The sequence below is a fragment of the Colius striatus genome, chromosome W, assembly GCF_028858725.1.
Source record: "Colius striatus isolate bColStr4 chromosome W, bColStr4.1.hap1, whole genome shotgun sequence".
In the NCBI taxonomy this organism is placed as follows: Eukaryota; Metazoa; Chordata; class Aves; order Coliiformes; family Coliidae; genus Colius; species Colius striatus.
In genome coordinates, this window is record NC_084789.1 from 33,101,082 (window position 1) to 33,126,048 (window position 24,967).

The window sequence follows — 24,967 nt, forward strand, 5'->3', positions numbered from 1 at the left end:
CAGCGGGCAGTAGCAACTGGGTTCCCCATACATAGTCAATCATTTGTTTCACTGGTTCACTATTTACTCCGAACTGGCTGACCATGGACCGCAACTGGGATAACAACTTCAAGTCCAGAGCAGAAATTGTTTCTTGCATACCTCCCCCCACAATGGGTTGGAATACCAGTGTGTCATAAATTGAGACCACAATGGATCATAAGCCAATTATAATTTTATTAATTGTAGCAAGTAGAATAAGAGCAAAGACAGCGCTGGACGACAGGGGAGTCTGCGCTCCGCCAACTGCCGTACTGATTAGTTTAAACAGTCCTTTTTTATACATTTTGCATCCGTGGCCGTAAAGTAGGAGAACTGCTCTGCGCATGCTTCAGTTACTGTGAGGGGGCTTTTTTCTGTCTTTCGGTGGTTGCTGAGTAAGAAGTTTTCCTTCTTTGTTTTATAATTGATCCCTCACTTAGATAGAGTTGTTTTTCTTCTCTTCGCCAGTCCCTTAGAACATCTTGTAGTCATCCTTGAGCAGTATCTCTCCTGTTTACACAAATGGTGTCTGGTATGTGAAGGCAATTGCAGTTATCTTATCTCACATGAGTGATGTCCTGCAGCTGTTCGCATAAGTACTTTCCTTTCTTTTGTCGCTTAACCTTTACATTGAGCTTAACATAAATTTTAATAAACAATACCCTAATTCATAGTTTCTTACAAATCCCCGCTTTTTCTTTTATCCTATTATTGTTTATTAGACGCTATTTTCATTTTCGACACTGCAGGCAAACTTTTTCCACAATCCCGACATGTATCATAACACTCACAAGATAATACCTTACAATTACAATCATAGTTTTCACGTGGCATATCGCATTCAGAACAGTCTTCGTCATCTTCATCTTCATTAGTAGGTATACTTTTATAATCTGTCTCAGCTCTCCGTAGTTAGAATGAGTAGTTTAGTTATGTCAAACCGCTCCTTAATAAAATGTAAAATATAGCGTAATATGCATGGTCCAAATATAAGCCCCAGAATCAACATAATAAGCGGTCCTGCTAAAGCAGACAACAAAGTGATTAGCCAGGGTGAAACGTTAAAACCAAATTTCATACCATGATCTGTCCACCTCACGATCCTTTTTACGTTGATCTAACCTTTTCCGAAGTTCAGACATGGTGTTATTCCGATGTCTGAACAAACCCATTTAGTTCCTGATGTCGGGATAGCCCATTTGTCATATCTGTGTTGTGGTTTCTTACATCCAGGAGGTCCCCAAGTGATGTCTATATATCTATCTCCTGTTGTTTTCCAATCTGAAGCTATTGTCTCACAACCCCAATAACCACAATAATAATGTCCCGGGTAATTACAATAACTTTTTCCAGGGTTTGAGGCTGGACATATGTACCATGCCTTGCATTGCGCTTGGGTGTAACCCAAATTTAAACAGTTTGTTGGATGACATCCCATTGCTTCAAAAGGTATTAGCGAAAATAAAGATACAGTAAAATTCCAATTTCCTTCTGAACTGCTTCGATTTTGTATAAGCTTACTTTCCTGTAAGTTATATAATTTCCAGAGCACTGGCTCATGGGGGTTCCCATTTGCTTGAGTTAGTATCAATAGCAAAACCACCAGTATACCAGGAAAAACGGTATTTGTCAATTTTACCAATTTAAGTATAATTTTACCAGTCCTAGGGAAGTTTGACCATGGTTGCTTTTGCGTCCCATTGTTTTGGTTCTTTTCTCCACAGTTTGTTCCTCCTCTGCCTCGCCCGTCGACTCGGTTGCTTCGAGCCACGGGGGTGTACCATCTTCTCGGCAGCAAGGGAATTCTTCAGGAGACAGCTGTTTCAGGGCCTTTTACCTATTTACACAGGCTTTAATGGGACAAAGCAAGACACAGTTAGCACTTTTCTTTATAGTCAGGATTTCAACTACAAAGGGGATTGGTTCGTTGGAGTGGTTTCCCAACACTGTATGCAAACTCCTATTGGAGAGTATCCACATTCACCATTTATCCTGGCATACCTTGCACCTAAAACAAGCAAATGGATACCAATTGCAATTTAAATCATTACACCTAATTCTTATATCTAGAGTATATATATATATATATATTATTTACATCAGTATATTTTCTATATTCAATATGATGTGGTTGTATGAGTTTAGCAATTCCCTTCAGCACACTTTGTACGCTTCCATATAATAGATAAACAAAGAAATAATTATTGCAAATATAAATGACAATACACTTTATACCAAAAGGTAACGCAGCAAAATAATCAAATAAAGTCTCTATCATTACGTTATCTTTTCAGGGTTATCTTGGTGTCACCTGGAGTACTGATTACTTTCCAGTGGGGTCTCGTTATTGGGCCTTTAATGCAATTGGCATGAGTCCATCCACGCTCAGCAGTCCAGACAGACGTTTCTGTTGTAAGCAAAACAAGATAAGATCCCTCCCAGCTGGGTCTTAGAGTTTCTTCCTTCCACACTTTAATCAATATCCAATCTCCAGGCTTGACATTATGAATTTTTTTTTAAGTCCAACAGGGGTCGTTGCACAATCAGTCCCTGCTCCCAAAGCTTGTTACGGTGTTCTGCTAATTGCGAAACATAGTCATTAATCACACAATCTCGAATTAAAACATTAATATGTTAAATGATCCACCATTACTAATAAATATTTGTAACGTCCAACCCTTAGGTAGTTCAGTAAAATCTACTTGTATGTGTGAGAAGGGTCTGTATGCTGGGGAACGTCCCCCAAGGGGTTTTTGTCTCATGTTATTTCGATTAACCTTTTGACAGGTCTCGCAGGCTGCTGTGTGCATAGTCAAAATCGTATTATAATTGCCTGCCACTCGTTTTGCTTCTGTATCGGCGGCATTATTTCCCCTGACTTGATAACTTGTACCTCGCTGGTGTCCCTTTATATGTACAACTGCTATTTTATTCGGCATTTTTAATGCCCCCAGAACTCGCCGAATCAATTCCGGGTGTATCAATTCTTTTCCCTGCGAGTTAACAAATCCTCTTTCCTCCCATATTTTTCCAAAAGTGTGTACTACTCCGAACGCATAGCGTGAGTCTGTATATATAGTTCCATCTTTTTCCTCCTTTTTACATTTCCCAGCGCTCTGTCTTCCCCGCTGCAGTGCGGCCGGGACGGCATTGCTGGGGGGTGGGGGGGAGAGTGGGCAGCAGCAACAATGATTTGTAAGCAGCTCGGCCAACCCCTGCTCACAGGGTCTAACAGCTTTGATAGGTATGCCACCGGTTTCTTTTGTCCGGCCCATTCCTGAGTTAATACTCCGAATGTCGTTCCTTCATGTATGTTAACAAATAAATGGAACGACCGCTTTAAGTCTGGTAAGCTTAAAACCAGTGCTTGACTTAGCTTTCTTTTTAGGCTGGCAAACTGCTCTTGATCCTGAGGGGTCCACTTGGGCGTTTTGTCTTCGGACAGCTGTTCATATAAGAATTTAACTTTAAAGCTATAATTCTCTATCCATTGCCTACAATATCCAAATAGTCCTAATGCCTGCCGAATTTGCCTCTTAGTGACAGGCATAGGTAATTCCAGAATTCCTTTAATGCGCTCTGGATCCAATATCTTTTTTTTTTTTGTTAAACAGATAATGTCCTAAATATTTCTCTTTTTCCTCTTAAATCATGTACGAGCCGATATTTCCCATTTGGTTTTTTTACAGGCAGAATGGGGGTGTTAAAGGGTGACATACAAGGCTCTAAGATTCCTTGTGCTAATAATCGATCAATTTCTGGTTTTAATCCTCTCCGTCCTTCTAGGGATATGGGATATTGCTTTACCCTCACAGGTATGTGGGGTTCAGAAATTTGGACTTTAATCGGTGGGATTTCCAGTCTACTAATTGTGTCCAGAGAGTACCAGACATCAGGGCTGATTTGTTTTTTATCCTCCACGGTCAAAGGATAAGCAGACACTGTTAGCTCTTGATTCTTTACTTTAATTTCTGATTGCAATTCAACAATTAAATCTCATCCTAGCAGATTAAATTCTGCTTCAGGGACGAGCAAGAGTTCACCCATTCCAAATTTATTTTCAGTTTCAAATAATACATTTTTGATTTTGTTTACTTTAAGTGGTTCTCCTTTTGCCCCAATCACTTGTACTTTTTCGGGGGAAATTTTACATCCCTCAGGTATTTGTTTAATAGTCGATTTTTCAGCCCCAGTGTCTACTAAAAAGGTAAACTCTTGTTTATGGGGACCTATTTTTATTTCTATCAAGGGCTCATGATGACTCCGGTCCCCTAAGATATAGAGCCCCTGACTCCCCTATTCCATTTTCAATATTTCCTCATCCCAGATCCTTTCTCTACAATTCTTCTTTATATGTCCCTTTTTTCCACAGTAAAAACAACATCTCTGTTCCTTCTTTACTACTACATTCTCTTGTTTCGTTCCAGCAGCAGTTTGTCTTTTACGATCCTCTCTGACCGCTGCTACCATCATTTTCACTTGCCGCTTGCTGCTCTCCTCCACTCGCCTTACATAGACTTTCCGGGCTTCCCTCAATAATTCATCCAACCCTCTCACTTGCCAGTCTTCTAACTTTTCAATCTTCTTTCTGATATCCCCCCATGATTTTGCTACAAACTGAGTTTTGAGGAGTGCTTGCCCTTCGTCAGGATTTACCCCGAGATACAGCTGAAGGGCTTTCCTCAGTCGTTCTAACCACTCAGTAGGGCTCTCATTTTTCTTTTGCATTTCATTAAATGCTTTATTGATATTCTGGCCACGGGGTACTGCTTTTCTAATTCCCTGAATTACTATAGTTTTCAGGTCCTGCATATGAGTTCTATGCACCGGATCATGATTATCCCAATTAGGTCTTTGGAGTGGCCATTTTAATATTTGCTTTAGGTCCCTGGGCATGTTGAGCATCCCACAATCTCATTCCTGCTCGTCTAATCATGTCTCTTTCCTCGGTAGTAAATAATTGACCAAGGAGAGATTGCATTTCATCCCAAGTATAAAGGTTTGGTCCCAAAAGGAGGAGGGGGAGACTTTCGTTCCAACTCCGGTGGGGGAGTGGGTGCTCTGGGGACCTCTGGAGAGGCTGTGGGAGCAGGAGGGGAAATGTAAGGGGGGGTTAGAAGGGTTTCGTCTAACTCTTCCTTCTTTTTCTTTTGTTTAGCTTTTATTTCACTCAGCGGGTAAAGTCTAGTTCCCGGTCTTTTTAGCCATACTTCCGCATACTGACTTTCTTCCGGGTTAAGGGGTTTTTTATTATTAACCCAGAAATTTAATTGTTGTCTTATCCAATCTTCTTCTGGCCCGCAGACTAGCCAAAAGACATTTTCAGAAATCTTCTTCCCTCCCCATATCTTAGTACAGTATTCTATTATTTTCTGCTTATCTTTCCCTAGGGTTTCAGGGAAATATCTCCAATTGTCTAAGATATATGCCAGAGGGGTATTCTTAGGTACAGCAGGTACCCTTCCCATGGGAGTCGAAGGCTTGCTGCCCTTCGCCCCCATCTTCTGGATTATCCACAAACACACACTCACTTGCTCCCCTTGTTCCTGGCCCAGTCCCTCGCGGGAGATGGGAAACGCAGTACTTAACGGTCCACACTCGCTTGGTTCAGTATATCGAACCTCTCATTTGTTATAATCCAGGATACCCAATCCCGCCCGAACGGATAACCCGCGAACCAGTTTTCGCAATATACTTACCCGTCCCTGCGTCTTCGTCCGGACTCCCGTGCACAGAATTTTTATGGGATTTTACCGGTTTCCCCTTTGCTCATTATTCTAGAATTTAGGTTCGTCGGTAAGGTTGAGGTAGGCTGTCAGTCACGGGGCCGCGGATTGCCGCGGGGCGCCTCCCCGGAGGACTGAAGCTCACCGTTCCTTATCCGAGTCACGGCACCAAGATTGTCATAAATTGAGACCACAATGGATCATAAGCCAATTATAATTTTATTAATTGTAGCAAGTAGAATAAGAGCAAAGACAGCGCTGGACGACAGGGGAGTCTGCGCTCCGCCAACTGCCGTACTGATTAGTTTAAACAGTCCTTTTTTATACATTTTGCATCCGTGGCCGTAAAGTAGGAGAACTGCTCTGCGCATGCTTCAGTTACTGTGAGGGGGCTTTTTTCTGTCTTTCGGTGGTTACTGAGTAAGAAGTTTTCCTTCTTTGTTTTATAATTGATCCCTCACTTAGATAGAGTTGTTTTTCTTCTCTTCGCCAGTCCCTTAGAACATCTTGTAGTCATCCTTGAGCAGTATCTCTCCTGTTTACACAAATGGTGTCTGGTATGTGAAGGCAATTGCAGTTATCTTATCTCACATGAGTGATGTCCTGCAGCTGTTCGCATAAGTACTTTCCTTTCTTTTGTCGCTTAACCTTTACATTGAGCTTAACATAAATTTTAATAAACAATACCCTAATTCATAGTTTCTTACAAGTGGCAACGCCAAAGTTCTGGCTGCTTCCAGTGCATCGCCATCCCCCTTTCCTAGACAATGTTTTGCGAGTGCAGCCCAAGCCTCCCTCCGCTCCCTTGCGATGGCCTCCATAAGTTCACTCTCTGCCCCATGGACCAAGTGCGGGGAGGGAGGCGTGGGCTCTTTAGGCCGGCACTCCTGTTCCTCAGGAGGGTCTGATGGCTCACATGGTTCTCTTACCCCGTCCGTGCCTCCAGGGCAATTTTCTACACGCAGGGGGGGAGCAGTACTTTTGAGACGGTAGGAGTCAGCGGGATGGATTGGAACCAGTCACGCTCATAGTTTTTATTCTTACTCTATGCTGCTGATGTGTGCTCAGCAGCCTTCTTTTCTGCCTAATGTTGCAGCAACTCATGGTGCACTATCCTCCAAAGCTTCCCTAACTTTTTAGCTGTCTTATCGTCCTCCAGGGTTGCTTCCCACAGCAAATCCCCAAATTTACGCCATTCGCTCAATTCATGCACTGTATGTGGATTCTGAAACACTCCCTTAGCATACCCATAAGCTAACAACCCTGGTAGGTCCTTTTGCAGATCTATACCGTTTATCTGCCGCTTCTGCAAGAATGCAGTAAATAAATCATATGCCGCTTGCCTTTCCATACCTATTATCGTCAGTGCACTGTTGCAGCCCTTCAAGGTCTGGCGGCACATATTGGCCGGGCTTGTCTATACGTTCACCCAGGGCATGACATATTCCCAATTTTCACGCTTATTTCTGTCCTTGTTGCGTAGGACCCGAACCCCTTTGTCGCTCCGCCGTGGCGCCAAGCCACTATTACGTCGGGGTCACCATTTGCTGAATATGATGGGAGAGAAGCCCACCCTGTAGTGCAACAAATCTCAACTTTATTTGCAACGATACAACTGTTTTATAGATACAGTAATCAGGCTCATTCATATTGCAAAAGCTAAGCTCATCAATGGTTCCCAGTTAGATGCAAACCTCGACCTTGTTTCAAGATACTCCAGATACTTGTGACTGCTTAACCTAAAATAAGCTCCTGCTTTCTCATCCTATTATCATAAAACTCTCTTGCTCTCACGTCCTTGAGCAGGAGTCCAATATCTTATCGCTTAATGCTTACTGCCTAACCAGCTGTATTCTATCATGTCATCTTTCGTCTAGCCAAGTCTCCACAAAACTCTCCACAAATACTCAGTGGTATAACTTCTATTGACAGCCTGTATTTTTTCAATGGGACCTGAGCAGTCCAAGTCAGTGGGATTGGAGACATCTCCCACCGGAAAGCAGCTGCTCATGTGACACAGTGCAAGTTGATAGACTCCAACGTGACCAACGTACCACTGTAGGTGGGGTCTGCATACCTGCTTTCTTGTACTGCCCAGACGCAGTGGCCTAAGTTCTAACGGCAGTATTCATTTTTTCAAAGGGAGCTGAGCATGCCAAGTGAGTGTTATTAGAGATAACTCCCATAGAAAAGTAGCTGCAAATATGACACAGTGCTGGCTAATAGACTACATGAGGACCTACTTACTACTTTTGGATTGGGTATGCCTTCTAGCTTTTTTGTAGCTTGAATACGCAGTGGTATAACTTAACCGACAGCATATATTTTTTCAATTGGAGTTGAGCAGTCCAAGTGAGTGGGATTGGAGATAAGATTCACAGGAAAGCATGTACAAATGTGACACAGTGCTGGCGGATAGACTACATGGGGATCTACTTACTACTGTAGGTGGGGTCTGCCTTCCTGCTTTCTTGTAGCTCCCATACGCAGTGGTATAACTTAACCTACAGCATATATTTTTTCAATGGCAGCTGCGCAATCCAAGTGAATGGATTGGAGGTAGCTCCCACAGGAAAGCAGGTGCAAATGTGACACAGTGCTGGCTGAATACATTTGGACCTACTTACTACTGTAGGTGGGGTCTTCCTTTGTGCTTTCTTGTAGCTCCCATACACAGTGGTATAACGTCTACCGACAGTCTGTATTTTTTTAATGAGATCTGGGCAGTACAAGTGAGTGTTATTGGAGATAGTTCCCGCAGGAAAGCAGCTGCAAATGTGACACAGTGCTGGCTGATAGACTACATGGGGACCTACTTACTTCTGTAGGTGGTGTCTGTCTTCCTGCTTTCTTGTAGCTACCATAAACAGTGGTATAACTTCTACCGAAAGAATGTATTTTTAAAGGGAGCTGACGAGGACAAGAGTGTGGGATTGGAGAAAGCTGCCTCAGGAAAAAACCTGCAAATGTGACACAGTGCTGGCTGATAGAATATGGGGACCAAATTACTACTATAGGTTGGGTCTGCCTTCCAACTTTTTTGTAGCTCCCATACGCAGTGGTATAACTTAAGCGACAGCATTTTTTTTTTTCAATGGGACCTGAGCAGTACAAGTGAGAGTTATTGGAGATAATTGTGGCTGCTTAACCCAAACTAAGCTCCTACTTTCTCATCCTATTATCATACAACTCTTCTGCTCTCACGTCCTTGAGCAGGAGTCCAATATCTTATCGCTTAATGCTCACTGCCTAACCAGCTGTATTCTATCATGTCCTCTTTCCTCTAGCCAAGTCTCCACAAAACTCCCCACATTTTCCCCATTTTCTTTTTTGGAAAATGATATTAGCCTGCCACATTCTCTCAAATGTTCTTTCTATTGTCCGTTAAATACAATTTATAAAACAGGAAAACACTAACAATATAGATAAAACAATACCCATAAAGCCAATTCCATACATTATAACATTTCGCAACCAAGGGCCTATTCCCCATCCCTTAAACAATCCTTCAAGTCCTAATCCCTCTTCTTGTTTCAACCGATGTAATCCCTGTTTGGCATGTATCAAGGTGGAATGGTCTGACAGATTCATACAACACATGCCCTCATATTCTTCACATCCATGTCCGTGGGCTAATAATAAAAAGTCTATGGCAGCTCTATTTTGTAACACCACATGATTTACACTTTGAACGTCAACTGTTAACATATCAATCATTTCTAAAGTTTTATTTAACTCGTCTTTAGTCCAACATCCTAACTGTTTAGCCAAGTTCATGGCCTTATTGGCTGCTCCTCCTGGCAGCAGGGTGGCAACTATGACTTGCTTCAGTTCACTCCAAAATCGTGGGGGACCAATATCAGTACAATCAAACTCATAAGAGCTACGTTTTTTTGCGGGAGCTGTTATTATGGTCAGCAAGCTGCATTAGCGTGGTTATGTTAGGGTGGAAGAAAGAGAGTTTCCCCAAATAACAGGGTCCACCCGGGGGATGTACTGGTATTCCGTTCCAGGCCCTTTCTCCACAGATTAAAAATATACCCGTGGGCAATTTCTTCGGAGACATTACAGCTGGAATACAATTGCTTAAATATCGTTTCTGACTTCAAAGAAGACTCTAAGGTGGCCCAATATTTTCGATTCCTCTATTAAAGTCATGGATGTCCCCCTGACATAAAACTTATCCAATTTTCCCCTAATTCCATTAGTACCAAAGCTTGCATTGGCACTTCCAAACATGTCTATTTCCTCAGGGGGTGAGGCTAATATGGTATTAAGGGACTTAATTATCTCACATTGATGTTTCCCATCCGAGTGATCGTGATCACCGGTAATTGTGTTCAGCCCTGTCCTGTTACACAAGGTGTTATTGTCTACAAGTCCACAAAATTCCTCCGGATTCCACACGGGCAATCCTATCAAACACGTTTTAAAAGGATTAGTAACCCCTCCCAAACTAAGACAAAGAGATGATTGACCAGTTGGATTAGCAAAGGTTATCCAAATATTATCTCTAGGCTGATTAAAATGCATCAAGCTGTTAGCTATTATAGTTACATTAAAAGCTATGGTTATAACAAAACATCTCATTATTATTAATTAAATTCACTGTCTTTTTGTTATATAATCTTCAGTCTTTTGATTGTTAGCCAGTCCTCCAATGACCTCAAGACGAGGGTGTATTCATTCTTCAATCTCTTCCTGTTCTTTTTACCGTCAGATGATTTGATCTCCGCAGCTTCAAGGACAGCTCTTGTCCACCTGGCTGGCACCCAAATGGATCCTGTGGGAGAATCAGCACACAAATACCCACCTCCCCAGTATGATACTTTGGCCGGAGGCTGCCATATCCCTGTTTTAGGGTCACGATATTTAACCCATATTTCTTTCTCTCTCTTCTTTTGTGCCTTTGGATTATGATGTATTATTACAGATGGTAGCTTCTGTTCCCCAAACACACACAGGTGGTTCATAACAAATAAAGCCTTTAACAATTTCCTATGTGGGTCTCTCACATCCCCATATTAACCAAGATATCTTTTGAGAGTCCCATTAGCTCTTTCTATTATGGCCTGTCCTGTGAGGGAATGGGAAATCCCTGTTACATGTTTAACTCCCCATTGCCTCATAAACTGTTCTATGCTTCTACTTATATAGGCCGGCCCATTGTCTGTCTTTATTTTCTGCGGAATTCCCATTGTTGCAAAACAACTATATCAATGACGCCCCACATGTATGGCCCTCTCCCCTGTCTGTGCTGTTGCACAAATGAATTTGCTCCATGTGTCTATGGTTACATGCACATATTTTAGTCTTCCAAACTCTGCCACATGAGTGACATCCATCTGCCAAACTTCAACCCCTTGTTTACACCATGTGCTCACATCTGCCACCACCAGCACCTCCTCTCACTCCATCCCGTGCCCACCTCTTCTGTACCTTCCACCTCTCACATTACAACCTGAGATCTTCCGGACGCCTACCACATCTCCCGCTCCCTATGCTCGATGACTCCAGTGTCTTGTGGCACGGGCATATGATCAGGTGCTGGTCGTGTTCCACTTCACTATTCAATCCTGCCAATAGTTGAGTGACTCCATCTTGATATGCATCACGGCGAGCACTCCAAGGAACACGTCAATCTGCAAGAGAGACTCAGTAGACCGTTACATCTTCTGCGCCCCATATTCTCCGCCTCCCTAAGACGGTTGAGCTATGAGTGCATTTAACGACCGCCTGTCCCTGGCTAGTTTGAGGGATACCGTGGCTCAATGCATGGAAATAGCTGGTATGTCCATGACCCCTCTGGGCAGCCTGCTCTACTGATTTTAAAAACTCAAATTTTACTAACAAGAATCGGATCTCCATAATCAGCAGCAAAGCTAGCGTGCTTATATTACTTCTAATTGGTCCTTTTTCTAAAAGTCAGCTGTAGTTTTCTGTGACAAGCCTTGCAGTTTCACACGCTGCCACAGCCTCCTCCCTTCCCGAAGCTGCTATCTCGTATGCATTTTTGCTTCTTCGTTTCTCACAGTCGAGAGCAGCTCAAGGACAATCTACACATTAGTATAGCCACTCATGCCTACTAAGCTTCTTATCCACTGAAAAAAAAAAAGCACAGCTGACAAACAAAGTTATTATACTCGTGCTAAAGGTAAAATCTCTAGCAGGTCTATGTTGCAAAGTTGTATGGCTAATACTACTTACATTACTAATCAAGTCTTCTAATGTCATTGAGGTTTGGTTACTTTGTTTGCTAGGCCAGTATCCTAATTTGCATAGCTGAGTTAATAAAGCAGATACTCCTACACCTGGAGCAAATATACTAGTTTCTATTATTGCTGAGGTATACCAAAGGTAACATAGTCATCACATTCGCCAGTAAATGCATGGACAAATTGTTTTGGACAATGATGTTTCTAAATCATTGTGTAATTAGGCATCAAGATCGTCAGTTGTCTTAGACCTCATGGTCCCCTTTGTAATCTCGAGGATATTCCAGGCCATGCCTTGTCCGCACAGATCAGAACAATTCCCTTTGGTAACTGTACAGGCACAAGACTAGACCTGGATCTTTTTGGTGAAGTATAATTGCACCAAGACTTTGTGTTCTTATACATGCCCAGGATGGGATCCACATTCTGTCCCAAATGTTTTGGTATTGCTGGTAAAATTAAACATAACACAACAGTCCATCTTTATAGATCCCAATAATTCTAACTCCTGTGACTCTGTTGTCATTACTGGCAACCATGAAATGATCAAATCCCAGCTGTCAACTTTGCCATTACCCTTAACTAAGGGATTTGGTTTTAATGCATTTGGTACAGGCCACTGTGACACATCTGATGGAACTCCCACCAAACAGGTAGAAAAAGGATTATCTGGAGTGGCCATTGAAAAACATATTGTAGACTGATTGTTTCCTTTGACCAGTGTAAGCCACATGTTTTGCTTGGGTTGTTGAAATTGCCTAAAACTGTTTACCACAATCATTTGAAGCATCAATAGTATGACAAAATCCTTTTTTTTTTTTTACTCCTGATTAAAAAAAAAACGATCCTTCACCAATGAGTCGAAAACACAGATCAGTTTTTATAAACCTTTTTAACCCTTTTTTCTTTCTTTTTTACCGTGTCACTGACTTAATGCCAAAATGAGTCAATGAGTCTAAAACACAAACCACCTTTTAGCTTCCAAATGTCAAAATGTTCTGTTCTTTTAAGTTCCATTCCTGACACCTAAACCACCTTAGAAAGTTTCCACTGTAAGAAAACCACTATTCATCATCACATTTACAGCAAAATGCATAACATCACGACCAAGAGTTTTTACACTCTTTGAGGAAAGGGACTGAGGATGGAAAGGATGAGCCCAGCGGTCCGTCAGGGCTGGAGTCAGCGGTGTCGGTGCGCGGTGTGTGTGGGGGGACACTGACCGGGCGCAGGAAGCGACTGCGTGGCGACGAATGGAAGAAGCAGGGAGGGGGGGGGTCTGACTCACTCCGTGCCGTCCCCGGCGCCGGCGGCGCAGTCGGTATTACTCTCTACCGTGTTTTCTTTTTCGTCCCTCGCGTGCCCGATGGTGCCCAGTGTAACATGGGGTCGCGCTCCCCCACTCTCCTCTGATCATCTTGCGCTGCACCCCCGCCCGACTCCGCCCGCTCGGCATTCCCCTCCAAGTCATCCCAGGGTAACTCGGCGGGCTGGACTCGAATGGGAAGCAGCTCTCCCCCGGGAGCTCTGCTCCGAAGCCCCTTCGCCTCTCTGACCGCACCACTCCCCGTCTCCTCACCAGACTCCATCTTCTAGCTCTCATTTCTGCCAAACCTCCACGTAGATCACTCATCTTCGGTGGCCAACGAGGCGGCTGACTTTTCCCCTTTGTTCCGCCTCCATTTCCATCAGGCGCCAACTTTGGCGGATCGTGGGCTGCTGACTTTTCTCTTTTCTCAGTATCATCCGCCTCAGCGCCGCTCCCGGCACTACTCTCGGTGCTGCTCCAGGCGCTGCTCTCGGCGCCTCTCCCGGCACTACTGTCGGTGCCTCTCCCGGCGCTGACCGCTCTACACGCGGGCGGGGGAGCATTAGTTTTGAAAAGGTAAGAGCCATCGGAGTGATTTGGAACCAGTCATGCTCATAGTTTTTATTCTTACTCTGTGCTGCTTATGTGTGCTCAGCAGTCTTCTTTTCTGCCAGATGTTACAACAACTCATTGTGCACTATCCTCCAAAGCTTCCCTAACTTTTCAGCTATCTTATCATCCTCCAGGGTAGCCTCCCACAGCAAATCCCCAAATTTACGCCATTCGCTCAATTCATGCACTGTATGTGGATTCTGAAACACTCCCTTAGCATACCCATAAGCTAACAACCGTGGTAGGTCTTTTTGCAGATCTATACCCTTTATCTGCCACTTCTGCAAGAATGCAGTAAATAAATCATATCCTGCTTGCCTTTGCATACCTATTTGTCAGCGCACTGTTGCAGCCCTTCAAGGTCCAGAGGCACGTATTGGCCGGGCTTGTCTATACGGTCACCCAGGGCACGTCGTGTTCCCAATTTTCACGCTTATTGCCATCCTTGCTGCATAGGACCCTTCGTCGCTCCGCCGTGGCGCCCAGTTGGTTTATCACGTACTCCGTGTATCGCGTCGGGGTCACCATTTGCTGAAGACGACGGCAGACAAGCCCACCCTGTAGTGCAACAAGTCTCAACTTTATTTGCAAAGATAGAACTGTTTTATAGATACAATAATCAGGCTCATATGTATTGCAAAAGCTAAGCTCATCATTGGTTCCCAGTTAAATGCAAACCTTGCCCTTGTTTCAACAAAGTCCAGATACTTGTGGCTGCTTAACCAAAACTAAGCTCCTGTTTTCTCATCCTGTTATCATACAACTCTCTTGCTCTCACGTCCTTGAGCAGGAGTCCAATATCTTATCGCTTAATGCTCACTGCCTAACCAGCTGTATTCTATCATGTCCTCATTCCTGTAGCCAAGTATCCACATAACTCCCCACAGTATAACTTAAACGACAGTGTATATTTTTTCAATGAGACCTGAGCAGTCCAAGTCAGTGGGATTGGAGATAGCTCCCACAGGAAAGCAGCTGCAAATGTGATACAGTGCTGGCTGATAGACTACATGTGGACCTACTTATTACTGTAGCTGGGGTCTGCCTTCCTGCTTTCTTGTAGCTCCCATACGCAGTGGTATAACTTAACGGAAAGCATGTAGTTTTTAATGGGAGCTGAGCAGTCCATGTGAATGGGATTGGAGATAGCTCCCACCGGAAAGCAGCTGCAAATTTAACACAGTGCTGGCTGATAGACCACATGGGGACTTATTTAGTACTATAGGTGGGATCTGCCTTCCTGCTTTCTTGTAGCAACCATACGCAGTAGTATAACTTCTACCGATAGTAAGTATTTTTCCAGAGGGATTTGAGCAGTCCAAGTGAGTGGGATTGGATATAGCTCCCACAGGAAAGCAGCTGCAAATGTGACACGGTGCTCGCTGATAGACTACATGGGGACCTACTTAAAACTCTAGCTGGGGTCTGTCTTCCTGTTTTCATGTACCTCCCATACTCAGTGGTATAATTTCTACCGAGCGTCTGTATTTTTTCAATGGGCGTTGAGCAGTCCAAGTGACTGGAATTGGAGACAACTCCCAGAGGAAAGAAGGGAGAAATGTGACACGATGCTGGCTGATAGACTACATGGGGACCTTCTTAACACTGTTATAAGCCTTCCTGCTTTCTTGTAATTCCCATTGGTATAACTTAACCGACATCATATATTTTTTAAATGGGAGATGAACAGTCCAAATGAGTGGGATTGGAGATAGCTCCTACAGGAAAGCAAGTGTAAATGTGACACAGTTCTGGCTGATAGACTACATAGGGACCTACTTACTACTGTAGGTGGGGGTCTGCCTTTCTGCTTTCTTGTAGCTCCCGTATAAAGTGATATAACTTCTACCAACAGTCTGTATTTTTTCAATGGGAATTGAGCAGTCCAAGTGAGTGGGATTGGAGATAGCTCCGAGAGTAAAGCAGCTGCAAATGTGATACAGTGCTGACTGATAGAATACATGGAGCCCTACTTACTACTGTAGGTGGGGTCTGCCTTCCTGCTTTCTTTTAGCTCCCATAGGCAGTGGTATAACTTCTACCGCCAGCATGTATTTTTTTCAATGGTATCAAAGCAGTCCAAGTGAGTGGGATTGGAGATAGCTCCCACAGGAAAGAGGCTGAAAAATTCAAAAAAAAACTGGCTGATAGACTAAATGGGGACCTACTTACTACTGTAGGTGGGGTCTTCCTTACTGCTTTCTTGTAGCTCCCATACACAGTGGTATAACTTCTACGCACAGTCTGTATTTTCAATCGGAGGTGAACAGGACAAGAGCGTGGGATTGTAGATAGCTCCCACAGGAAAGCAGCTGCAAATGTCACACAGTGCTAGCTGATAGACTACATGGGGACCTACTTAACACTGTTGTTTTGCTCTGCCTTCTTCCTTTCTTCTACCTCCCATAAGCAGTGTTATAACTTAACCGACACCATATGTTTTTTCAATGGGACCTGAGAAGTACAAGTGAGTGTTATTGGAGATAGCTCCTACAGATAAGGAAAGGAAAATGTGACACAGTGCTGGCTGATAGACTACATGGGGACTGACTTAACACTTTAGTTGCGGTCTGCCTTCCTGCTTTCTTGTAGCACCCATACGCAGTGGTATAACTTCTACCAACAGAATGTATTCTTAAAGAAAGTTGAAGAGGTCAAGAGCGTGGGATTACAGATAACTCCCACAGGAAAGCAGATGCAAATGTGAAACAGTGCTGGCTGATAGACTACATGGGGACCAACTTACTTCTGTAGGTGGGGTCTGCCTTCCTGATTACTTGTAGCTCCCATACGCAGTGGTATTACTTCTACCGACAGCATATATTTTTTCAATGGGAGTTGAGCAGTCCAAGTGACTGGGATTGGAGATATCGCCCACAGGAAAGCAGATGCAAATGTGACACGGTGCTGGCTGATAGTCTACATGGGGATCTACTTACTACTGTAGGTGGGGTCTGCCTTCCTACTTTCTATTAGCTCCCATAAGCAGTGATATAATTTAACCGAAAGTCTGTATTTTTTCAATGGGCATTGAGCAGTCCAAGTGAGTGGGATTGGAGATAGCTCCCAAAAGAAAGCAAGTGCAAATGTGACACAGTGCTGGCTGATAGTCTACATGGGGAACTAATTAACACTGTAGTTGGGATCTGCCTTCCTGTTTTTATGTACCTCCCATAGGTAGTGGTATAACTTCTACCGACAGTCTGTATTTTTAAAGGGAGCTGACGAGGCCAAGGGAGTAGGATTGGAGATAGCTTTCACAGGAAAGCAGCTGCAAATGTGACACAGTGCTCGCTGATAGTCTACATAGGGGCCTACTTTCTCCTCTAGGTGGGGTCTGCCTTCCAGTTTTCTTGGAGCTCCCATACGCAGTGGTATAAATTAAGCAACAGCATATATTTTTTCAATGGGACCTGAGCAGTACAAGTGAGTGGGATTGGAGATAGCTTTCACAGGAAAGCAGCTGCAGATGTGACACAGTGCTGGCTGATAGTCTACATGGGGATCTAATTAACACTGTAGTTGGGATCTGCCTTCCTGTTTTTATGTACCTCCCATAGGTAGTGGTATAACTTCTACCGACAGTCTGTATTTTTTTCAATAGGAGTTGAGCAGTCCAAGTGAGTGGGATTGGAGATAGCTCCCACAGGAAAGCAGATGAAAATGTGACACAGTGCTGGCTGATAGACTACATGGATACCTACTTACTACTGTAAGTTGGGTATGCCTTCCTGGTTTCTTGTACCTCCCATATGCAGTGGTATAACTTCTACCCACAGTCTGCATTTTTTCAGTGGGAATTGTGCAGTCCAAGTCAGTGGGATTGGAGACAGCTTTCACAGGAAAGCAGCTATGTGGCGAAGTTTTTTGTCTCTTTGCCTGAAAAAATCAGACTTAAAATGTGAAAACCAGACTCGAAGCCTGAAACCAGGCTCGAAGCCTGAAAAATGAACCAGACTCAAAATCTGAAAAACCCAGACTGAAAGCCTGAAACCAGGCTCGAAGCCTGAAAAACCTAAGCAGTCCAAGTAAGTGGGATTGGAGATAGCTCCCACAGGAAAGCAGCTGAAAATGTGACACAATGCTGGCTGATAGACCACATGGGGACTTATTTAGTACTATAGGTGGGGTCTGCCTTCCTGCTTTCTTGTAGCAACCATACGCAGTAGTATAACTTCTACCAATAGTAAGTATTTTTCCAGTGGGATTTGAGCAGTCCAAGTGAGTGGGATTTTATACAGTTCCCACAGGAAAGGAGCTGCAAATGTGACACAGTGCTGGCTGACAGACTACATGGAGACCTACTTACTACTTTAGGTGGGGTCTGCCTTCCTTCTTTCTTGTAGCTCCCATACGCAGTGGTAGAACTTCTACGGATAGTCATTATTTTTTCAGTGGGAGTTGAATAGTCCAAGTGAGTGGGATTGGATATAGCTCCCACAGGAAAGCAGCTGCAAATGTGACACGGTGCTCGCTGATAGACTACATGGGGACCTACTTAAAACTGTGCTGGGGTCTGTCTTCCTGTTTTCATGTACCTCCCATACTCAGTGGTATAACTAAAGTGACAGCATATATTTTTTTAAATAGGAGCTGAGCGGTCCGAGTGAGTGGGATTGGAGATAGCTCCCACAGGAAAGAAACTGTAAATGTCACACAGTGCTGGCTGATAGACTACATGGGGACCTCCTTACTACTGTAGGTTGGGTCTGCCTTCCTACTTTCTTGTAGCTCCCATATGCAGTGGTATAACTTAAGCAACAGCATATATATTTTCAATGGGACATGAGCAGTCCAAGTGAGTGGGATTGGCCTCTTCCTGGGCCAGGTCTGCGTGGAGGGTGGTCGGTGTCCCAGGGAGGTGAGGGCGTCACACACACAGGGAGGGGTTGGGCTACCTTGGCCAGGTGGGCCCGAAGCTTGTTCTTGGCATCTCGGCGATGCGATTGGTGAGGGCCACGTTCACCCTGTTGAACTGGCACCGCATCTCGGTGGCTGTCACCTCCATCAGGTTCTCAATGGAGTCCCGCAGCTGGGCGGAGGCCACCCGCTCTCTCTGCGACTGGAGGATGTTGTCGTCACTGAACTTGGCCCACGACTCGGGCACGGAGATGCTGGAGGGGGGAAAGGAGAGGCCCGCTGTCAGCCCGTGGTGGGAGGGCCAGGCCCTGCACAGACACAGCCTTCCCTGGTGGCCTTTCCTGTCGGGGAAAGGGAGCGGCACCGAGCATCCTGGGACGGCCGGGTGCCAGCGCTGCCAGGCGCGCACTCAGGTGGCATCTACCCGCTGCACCCCGTGGTAGTAGCTGATGCCGTCGGAGCAGTTCCTCAGCTGGTGGCACTTGTCGTTGATGCGGCGGGCTGCCTGCTTGTTGGCCAGGTCCTTCTCCAGCTCGTGCTGGGCCCCCCAGTTGGTCCTTAAACGCACAGGGACAGCTGTGGTGGCCACGTGTGGGTGGGACGGTCTCCTCCCCTTCCCATGGCCACGCAGCTCCCTTTCTCCCTTCCTCCCACCCCCCCCCTCCATCCCTCCCGGGCAGCTCTGTGCTCCCACCAACATCACTGCCCGCTCCCCAGGGAGATACGGGGCTCCTCCTTACATGAGCTGGGCTTTTGCCTTCTCCAGGAATAGCCGTATCCTCTCCTGGCAGGCCCTGATGCCATCCACTTCCTGGGCAGAGAGAGGCAAAGCACAAGCCATCAGAGGCCACGCTCCAGCGTCACGGCTGAAAGCTCTGCTGACCTCAACTGGAAGGTGGGATCTGCATCCAGACTTACTGTTAAAAGATCTTTCTCCACCTCGTCATGGACAAGGTCGATGCCCATCCTCTTCTCCCGCTGCAGGAGGCACTCCCGAGCAACCTGTTGGGGAGAGGCCGTTGGTGCCGGCTGCAGGGCTTCCCGCAGGGATGCTGCCCGGCTCAGGACAGGGCAGACAAGAAAGGGGAGGTGGACACAGAGACGAGGACAAGGGCAAGCAGCGCCCTGGGCAGCCGGTTTAAGCCACGACTAATGGGCGACAGAGCTCGTTTCATGCAGCAGCAGCATGAAAGCCCCAGGAGAGAGCACACGTGTCCCTGGTGCAGCGGCAGCAGTGGGCTACAGCTTGCGGCCCACGCACAGGGTGCTCACCTGGAGAGGGGCCTCTGTCTCGGCCAGAGCTCTCTCCAGCCGTGCCTTCATCTCTCTCAGGGCATCGCTCTCCTTGATGATCTCTGCCAGCTCATGGCAGAGCTCCGCCTTCCAAAACTCAATGTCCCTGACTCGCTGCCCCAGCTTCTTTGTGTTGTCTGCCTGGCTCTTGCTGGTCTGTTGGTATTTGTCCTGCACCAGGCGGGAGGTATCAGCCGTCGGCAGCTCCGCCTTGCGCCGGGACGTCTCCACCTCATGGTAGTTGCTCTGGTTGGAGCGGTACCGGGGCTGTAGCGGGTGAAAAGCGCCGTTCTGTTTGACACAGAAGGCAACATCTCGCTGGGGCTCAAGCCCTGGCAGGTGCCAGACAAGGGAGCCAGAGTGGGGTGGGTGGCAACGGCCTTATAGTAGGCTCTGGGCATCCAGGGGAGGCCGTAGCTCTGCAGCATGGCGTAGCGAGGAGCACGGTTCTTGTAGCTCGAAGCCATGGGGCTGATGGCAGGCAGAAAGCGGGCAGGAGTTGACTTGGGGTGAGCGGATGTGACGGTTAAGGGAGAGCCAAGCAGGTCCATTCTCTTCCGGGACGTGTCCTGCACAGAGGAGACGGGAGAAGACAACTTCCCTCAGTCAGCTCCTGCACTTGCCTGACAGCAACAGCTGAGAGCACAAACGGCGACGCACACGGCACCCACACGTGGCCTGTGCTAAAGCCCTTGAAAACAAATCCCTCCCCAAGCGTTTGCCTAAGTCAGGGTTGGACTCTGGGGCTGGGATCCAGCACCAGGTCGGAGGAGCAAACCACAGCTGCTGAGGAGAAGGGCTGACACCGGGCCTTCATCTTCCTTCAATCTGTCAGTCCAGGGCAAGTGCAATTGCCCTTCCTCCACTGCCCATCTCTTTCTTTTGGCTGGCGTATCTGCTGACCTCAGAGGCCTCCAGGGATCATTTTCACTTGAAAAGCTCCATTGCCAGCCCCGAGGGCTGTGAAGACACAGCCGCTCCCAGCTCAGCACCAGCTGTGGGCCAGGGACTCCATCCTCATCCTCTCTGTCTTCACAGCATGAAATGCTGGGCTGAGGACTCTGCAGGGGAGCTGAGCTTTGCAGGACGGGGCCCACAGGTGACCAACCCACCCCCTACTCCCCCAGAACAGCCATCTCTTGATCTCAAAGGAAGAAAACCGGTCTGTGGCTCACCTGACGCCAAGGGAACATGCTTGGAAGGGAGAGATCCCACAGCCTTGTCAGAGCGTCTTGTAAACAGCAGCCTTGCAGTAACCCTGGGAGGAAAGACCACACAGGAAGATTGAGCTCCTGAGAGCTGCCTATGGCACTCTGGGGGCTCTTTCTCTTTCCAGGTGGAGGTTCTCAGCCCCTTCTGAGCAGAGGGCCACCAAATGTACCCAACACACCCCAGCTGAGGGCAAATGGCCAGGAGGGTCTGCTGAGCTGGGCATGAAGCTCTTGTGTGGGTACAGGTGTCAGCCCCTGGCACAGAAAGTCCCTGCGGCAGTTGCAGGCAGCTGCCGTGTTGCAGGGACGTGTCCTTCCCCGAACCCGTCCCGTCCCTGCTGCTCCCAGCCTGGCTCAGCCTGGGGGGCTGGCGGTGCTCGGGAGCTGCTGCTCACCGTGTGCTGTCGGCTCAGTGGCCCCACGGCCAATGTGGCCCTGTCAGGGACACGGGGACACAGGCCCAGGGAGCGTTGCCAGGGGCGCAGGGGGCTCTGTGACCTCATTCTGCATGGGCCAGTCCCGGCAGCTGGGAGGGCGGCTGGATGCAGGAATGGGCAACCTGCTCCTGGCCTCTCCTCACTCTCCCCTTCTCAAGGAGAAGGAGTTGCTCTCTCTGTGAGGGAGCAATTAGACTGCATTGGGCACTGGAATTTCTCACCACGATGAACAAGGCCATCAAAATAGATTTTTACACTGCCTACAGACAGGTGGAGAATTCAGAGTAGGTTCCAGTCCAGTGGTTTTGTATAATGAATAAAGATAAGTCCCAGCAACTAATTCAGGATATCTCAAAAATCTCACAAATCAAAGTCCGCAAGCGCATCAGGGGCAGAGAAATTTTTGTGAGTTGGCGATTTATGAAAGTTGCTGGTCCTAGAATGGGAGTTACGTGCCCTGTACCTAGATCTCGCAGAGAAGTTGTGCTTCAGTAAATAATTGCTGGAATCGGGTAATTCCATGCCAACTTGGCTTTCTTTTGAACATCTTTCTTTCAAAATCTCAAGATCTTTCTTAGAACTGCTAGTTCAACTCTGGCTGCCCAGGTGATCAGTACCTGGGTGTCCACAGACAGCGTGAACAGCCTCTGCAGAATTCAGGATGCACTGAAACAGCAGGTGAGAAGCTGAATTCACGGCCAGGTGGGACTTCTGCCCATAGGCTCCCAACAACGCTGTTTCCGATTTCCCTGAAAGTCTAAGGAACAATTAATTCTGCAAAGTACCAACAGTGGTGGCCATTTCCAAATTAACTTACGTGTTCTGGGAGACAGCCCAGCTCAGTCATCAAGACAGGAACCTTTCAAAAATTATGACTCCAGGGTGACAAATTCTATGGGCAGTGGTGGAATAAAACCAAGTGCTATAGTCCATAGTTTTTTTCTGTTGTACCTGGTGACAGGACAAGGGGCAATGGGATGAAGCTGGAACACAAAAGATCCCATTTAAACACAAGAAAAACCTTGTGTTACAGTTGAAGTGAGGGAGCACTGGCACAGGCTGCCCAGGGAGGGTGTGGAGGCTCCTTCCCTGGGAGGACTTCCAAACCCGCCTGGACGCGTTCCTGTGACCTGATCTAGGTGGACGCGTTTTGGCAGGGGGGTTGGACTAGATGGTCTCGAGAGGTCCCTTCCAACCCCTACAGTTCTACGATTCTATGAGCGTACAGGCCCTCCTGCAAGCCCGTGGTGATGCAAAGTGTCCAGAGTGGCTCTCCCAAAACCATTGGGCTTCTTCCTAATAGATACTGGGTGAAAACCACCCCAGTGAACTCTTACTGTGTCCCCGTGTCCCTGACAATTCTTCCTCATCTCTGATCTAAACCTCCCCTGCTGCAACTTGATGCAACTTGCCCTGTCATTCCTTACTGGAGAGAAGAGATCGACCCCCACCTGGCTACAACCTCCTTTCGGCTGCTCTATGTCCCACCGTGAAAGAGCAGCGGCAGAAAGAGAAAAACCAAAGGCAAAAGAAAACCCGGGCAGACCATGTAACACACCAAACGATCATTTAATTCCCACTCAAGCCTTTCAGAAGGAAGCAGACTCTAACTGCGCCACAAAAAAGATCAAAGCAAAAGTGGGAGTGCGCTCGGGCCAAACTGGGAACAGCTCCAACAGGAGATGCAGTGAGGGACGCTGGGTCCAGCCTACACGTAGCTCAACAGCCGCACGGTGCTGGGGAAGGCCTTGCACAGCCCCAGGCACTTCTCCTGGTCCAGGAAGAGCGAATTGGCCTTGACAGAGAGGTCGTTCTCCAGCGTGGCCTTGGCATGAACCAGCCTCTGCAGGCTCCCAAAAGAAAGCAGGTGCAAATGTGACACAGTGCTGGCTGATAGACTACATGGGGACCTATTTACTACTGTAGATAGGGTCTGCCTTCAAGCTTTTTTCATAGCTCCCATACGCAGTACAATTACTTATCAGAAAGCATGTATTTTTTTAATGAGACCTGAGCAGTCCAAGTGCAGACGACTTCTGCAGACAGAATGTATTTTTAAAGAGAGCTGACGACGCCAAGAGCGTGGCATTGGAGATAGCTCTGACAGGAAAGCAGCTTCAAAGGTGTCACAGTGCTGGCTGACAGACTACATGTGGACCTACTTACTACTGTAGGTGGGGTCTGCCTTCCAGCTTTTTTGTAGCTCCCATACGCAGCGGTATAACTTAACAGAAAGCATGTATTTTTTCAATTGGAGCTGAGCACTCCAAGAGAGTGTTATTGAAAATAGCTACCAAAGGAAAGCAGCTGCAACTGTGACACAGTGCTGGCTGATCGACTACATGGGGATCTACTTACTACTGTAGGTGGGGTCTGCCTTTCTGCTTTCTTGTAGCTCCCGTATAAAGTGATATAACTTCTACCGACAGTCTGTATTTTTTCAATGGGAATTAAGCAGTCCAAGTGAGTGGGATTGGAGATAGCTTTCACAGGAAAGCAGCTGCAAATGTGATACAGTGCTGGCTGATAGAATACATGGAGCCCTACTTACTACTGTAGGTGGGGTCTGCCTTCCTGCTTTCTTTTAGCTCCCATAGGCAGTGGTATAACTTCTACCGCCAGCATGTATTTTTCCAATGGTATCAAAGCAGTCCAAGTGAGTGGGATTGGAGATAGCTCCCACAGGAAAGAAGCTGTAAAATTCAAAAAAAAACTGACTGATAGACTAAATGGGGACCTACTTACTACTGTAGGTGGGGTCTTCCTTACTGCTTTCTTGTAGCTCCCATACACAGTGGTATAACTTCTACGCACAGTCTGTATTTTCAATCGGAGGTGAACAGGACAAGAGCGTGGGATTGTAGATAGCTCCCACAGGAAAGCAGCTGCAAATGTGACACAGTGCTGGCTGATAGACTACATGGGGACCTACTTAACACTGTTGTTTTGCTCTGCCTTCTTGCTTTCTTCTACCTCCCATAAGCAGTGTTATAACTTAACCGACACCATATGTTTTTTCAATGGGACCTGCGAAGTACAAGTGAGTGTTATTGGAGATAGCTCCTACAGATAAGGAAAGGAAAATGTGACACAGTGCTGGCTGATAGACTACATAGGGACTGACTTAACACTTTAGTTGCGGTCTGCCTTCCTGCTTTCTTGTAGCACCCATACGCAGTGGTATAACTTCTACCAACAGAATGTATTTTTAAAGAAGGTTGAAGAGGTCAAGAGCGTGGGATTACAGATAACTCCCACAGGAAAGCAGATGCAAATGTGACAC

General features: G+C 46.4%; 1 pseudogene; it reads right to left on the reverse strand.

Annotated features, from left to right (window-relative positions):
* The window catches only part of LOC133628419 (tektin-3-like), a 46,733-nt pseudogene extending 26,146 nt beyond the window's left edge, over window positions 1-20,587 (reverse strand).
* Between the last annotated feature and the right edge of the window lie 4,380 nt (window positions 20,588-24,967).